Below are 4,714 nucleotides of genomic sequence, written 5' to 3'. Positions count from 1 at the left end.
CCTCCTTAAGTAGCAAGTACTTGAGCCACTGAGTTGTCTCCTATCCCAGAAACCATATATTAGAACGTCCTAGAATGCTAGCATTGGCAATACTCAATAAATACTTTGGAATGATGTGATCTGTGGTTTGTGCTTAGTGGAGTGAATTATGGTTGTTCTTCCTGAGTTTCCATGTACCCTTTAATTGGGACCCTATCAGATGTGAACACAGGTGGAATAGTCTGGGGGCTGTGTTGCTGCTCAAATACTCAATGCCTGTGTTCAGGCCTCGAGATGAGCACCCTGACCCTGTATTCTGGTCTTCTGACTGGCTCTTACACGTGTAGCCTTCAGTAGCATACCTCCCCTACATAATTTGCTGTCAAGTTAATTGTGGCCTTCCTCTCTGTCGGTGTCTCCTGGAGCATCAGACTTATTGTAGCCTGGGTGACTGGTTTCTTTTTGTTTGTTACTGGATCAAGCAAAGGAAACAGCCACAGCCACAAGTATAGTTTGCATCAGGTTCCAAAAATGTTGGGCAAGTTATTTTTATGAACTGTCTGCATGATGTCCCCATGGTGTCTATGTCCAGTGGCCTTTTGGGATTTTTCCAGTCTAGAAACTTGATAGCTGATGTCTGCTTGTTCTCATTTGAAAGCAGCTAAGTAAGGAGCGCTGCTTTGAATATGAAGCACAGTTTCCTGTGTTGATCTAGAAGCATCCTGTGTGAAGTTGAGCCACCATTATCAGCATTTAGCCAGACAGGCTTGGTATGGTTTGGTTCATTACTCTCACTTTAAAAAAAAAAAAATTGTTTTAGCCAGGTGGTGGTGGAACACACCTTTAATCCCAGCACTCAGGAGGCAGAGGCAGGAGCATCCCCCCTACCTAAAGTTCAAGTGAACTACCTTGTGAGTTCAAGGCCAGCCTGGTCTACAGAGTGAGTTCCAGGACAGCCAGGGCTATACAGAGAAGCTCTGTCTTAAAACACACACATACACATACACACACACACATCTTCAGAGAAAACTTTAAAAAAATTATTTATTATATTAAATCTACAGAAGCCAGTTTTAAGTTTTGCCTTTTAACAATATGTGTAAATAGAAAGGAAAATGCACTTAAAAATAATAAAGAATTTTTTAGTTCTGTGTAGGTGGATATGCCTGTGTGCACAGATGCCCAAAAGGGCAGAAGAGGGCATCAGATCTCCTGGAGGTACAATCATAGGCTGCTGTGAGCTGCCCAATATGGATGCTGGAAGCTGAACCTGGGTCCTCTAGAAGAACAAGTCCTCTTAACCACAAAACCATCTCTCCAGCCCCCTACTGATGCACTTTAAAAAGTGTTTTAGGAGGCTGGAGAAATGGTTCAGCGGTTAAGAGCACTGACTGCTCTTCTAGAGGTCCTGAGTTCAAATCCCAGCAACCACATGGTGGCTCACAACCATCTGTAATGGGGTCTAATACCCTCTTCTGGTGTGTGTGAAGACAGCTACAGTGTACTCATACATAAAATAAACAATTAAAAAAAAATGCCGGGCGGTGGTGTCGTACGCCTTTAATCCCAGCACTTGGGAGGCAGAGTCAGGTGGATTTCTGAGTTCGAGGCCAGCCAGGTCTACAGATTGAGTTCCAGGACAGCCAAGGCTACACAGAGGAACCCTGTCTCGGGAAAAAAAAAAAAAGTGTTTTAGTAGCCAAGCGATGGTGGCTCATGCCTTTAATCCCAGCACTCAGGAGGCAGAGGCAGGCAGATATCTGAGTTCAAAGCCAGCCTGGTCTACAGAGTGAATTCTAAGAATTCTAGCCACACAGAAAAACTGTGTCTTGAAAAACAACAATAATAAAAGGTGTTTTAGTATGCTAATGAAAGAGTTAAATTTAAGACTTGTGCTGGCTAATGAGAAAATTGCAGGTTTGAAGAAAACACAAGTGGACCAAGGTCAAATATGTCCAAATAAGCCTGGGCAAAAGCAAGCTGTTAAGATATTCTGGGAACTAACAGGCCAAAAAGATATAGAAGAGAAAGCATGCAAGGACATGTCTGGGCAGACACTGGCTAGTGGGTCCTCTTAGATATGGTTTAAGGTCAGATGCTTTGTTGACTCAGATTAACACCAACTTTAAGAATTTTCCACTCTGTTCTGCACGTAATAGCTAATATTTGAACTAGCCAATCATGTATGGCCACACTGATTCCTTTGTTCCCCCAGACCTTTTCCCTATATAAACCGCTAGCTTTCTAGCTTCGTAGTCGGCTCCACTATCTCCTGCGTGAGATAGGTGTGGTGCCAGCCCAGAGCGCCTCGAAATTAAAACTACCTCTTGTAATTACATCAAGACGGTCTCTCTTGATTCCTTGGGTGCACGTCCTCCCGAGATTTGAGTGGGGGTCTCCCTCAGGGGTCTTTCACTACAATACATACACTGGTGGTTGGTGTGTGTGTGTGTGTGTGTACGTAAACAACAAGCTAACAAAGATGTCTCAGCACTACAATGGGCCCACAATGCCTTCTCATCCTGTTTATTTGATCTCCTGTCAAGAAACACGTGCAGGAGACAAGGTCACAGCTCAGTTGGGTATCTACTTCTTAAACCGTATAGCAGGGTTGCAGATGTGATCCCTGGTCAGAGAGGGTATCAATTAGAAGGCAAACCTACAGAGAGAGAAGAGTCTAAGATTGGATATCCATCCCTTGAATGGGCAAGAGTGAGGAATAGAAGCAGGTAGGCCAGGATACCCAGGGGACTTTTGGAAACAGGGAAGAAACCGTAGATGAAAGAGGCTCAGATGGTATCTGATAACAAAGATGGCTTCTCAGGAGAAAGAGCATTAACAATAAACATAGTGAACCTAACCATCAAACCCCAAATGATCCCTCTCCAAACAGGACCATTCCTTCCCAAGCAAGCCTCAGGAACCATATGCCTGGTGGCTTCCCGGTGATCCTGTCTAATGGAGGCAGTCAACAGTCCCACGGAGAGGCCAGGACATCAATCTTCCTCTCCTAGTTTTGATGCCAAGGTAGGTGGCTGGCAAACCCTCTAGCCACGGGGTCATGAAGAAGGAAACCTCAATCCAGAACTCAGGCCCAAGGCACTTCTCACACCCTCCTCCCTTGCCACACTAAAAACTAAAATGCATTGGGTAAGTGAGCTTTAAAAAAAATAAACAGCTCATCTTTGGTCCTAATTATAAAACCATCCGAGTCCGGTGACTCTATCTGGCAAAACTGGATTGCATGATGAGGAGCTGACTTTCTGCTCCATATAACCTTCAGCACTTTCGTGAGTTTGCATTAAAACTTCTAGGCCTATCAATTCCCTCTTACAGAAACAACTTTTTAAAAAAATTATCCACACATGAGAGCGAGCAGGTGTAATATACACAGGCTTGTATGCACATGGAGGCCAGATGGCAACAGTCAGCCACTGTCTTGAGACAAAGTCTCTGAGCAGCCTGAAATGCACCAAGTAGGCTGGCCAGCAAGTCCCAGAGATCCACCTGTCTCGGCCTCCCTGATGCTGGGATTAGAGAAGTGTACAGCCCGCCTGGCTTTTTATTATTATAACTACTACTAATAATATTAAACATAGGTTGTAGGAATTGTATCCAGGTCCTTGTGAATGTAAGGTAAGCACTTAATCCACTAAGCCATTTCTCTACCACAGAAACAGCTTCTCTCCTCTGCCCCGCAGAGGTTTCTTCCTGTTTAGCTTAGCAATGGCTCCTGTTTAGCAGTTATCTCTCAGAGAGGGCTGCTTTCAATCTGTCCTCCTTGACGTTTACAGACTGCCATTGATCCATGACATACAGCATGCCATTCATTTCATTACGAGAAGACTTTGCTAAGAAGCAGGAGGGGTGGGGTCGGGTGTCCCGGTCCAGATGGAAGCCAGATCCCCACCCCCACCCCTGGTGCTGGCCTTATACCTGAAAGCAGCAGAGATACTGAAGGTTGCTTCTTTGGAACCAGTAAGAAAATCCAACTGGTTTCCGTTGTGGAAGCTAATCTTTGTTGTCTATCTTGTGTACATAGAGCTCCAGGAATCCGGTGGCCTTCCCTTTAATAAGATGATTGATGGGCCCATGAGGCCAGGCTCAAGGCTGAAGCTGATCACTCTTTCAAAGCAAGGTGATTTAACCCAGAGTGAGGATAAGCACTAGGAATTCAGCTCAGGGATCAGAACTCCTCTGAATCTAAGGAAAGATTTCTGGACCTTGGAGTTTTCTTAGCTGGGATTCCAGGATAAGCCCAGTGGGAGCTCTGTGAGATAATAGGAAAGGTTTTGAAATTTGAGTTGAAAAGATAGCAAAGTCTACATCTAAAGATTTTAAGCAGTGAATTTACTAAGTCTGTGTGTATATTATACACACACACACACACACACACACACACACACACACACATATATGTATATGTACATATATATATGTATATATATATATATATATATATATTTCAGATCTCCAAGGGATCTCTCAAAGTTCTGGTAGATATTGATTGGAGGATTACACTACCAGTGCATAATGTAGCCAATTCCATACCACATGCTGCTCTGTGTCCCAACAAAGAACACTATAGGAAGAGTCAGTCAAGCCATGTCTGGTGGATGGCTCAGTCAGTGAAGGGGCTACAGCCAAGCCTGGCAACCTGTGCCTGATCCATATGTGGGGGGAAGGAGAGAGTACATTATTTATTGCAAGTTGTCCTCTGACCTCCACAAGAATA

The sequence above is a fragment of the Mastomys coucha genome, unplaced genomic scaffold (genome assembly GCF_008632895.1).
Source record: "Mastomys coucha isolate ucsf_1 unplaced genomic scaffold, UCSF_Mcou_1 pScaffold23, whole genome shotgun sequence".
NCBI lineage: Eukaryota > Metazoa > Chordata > Mammalia > Rodentia > Muridae > Mastomys > Mastomys coucha.
Note: the sequence above shows the minus strand (reverse complement) of the source record.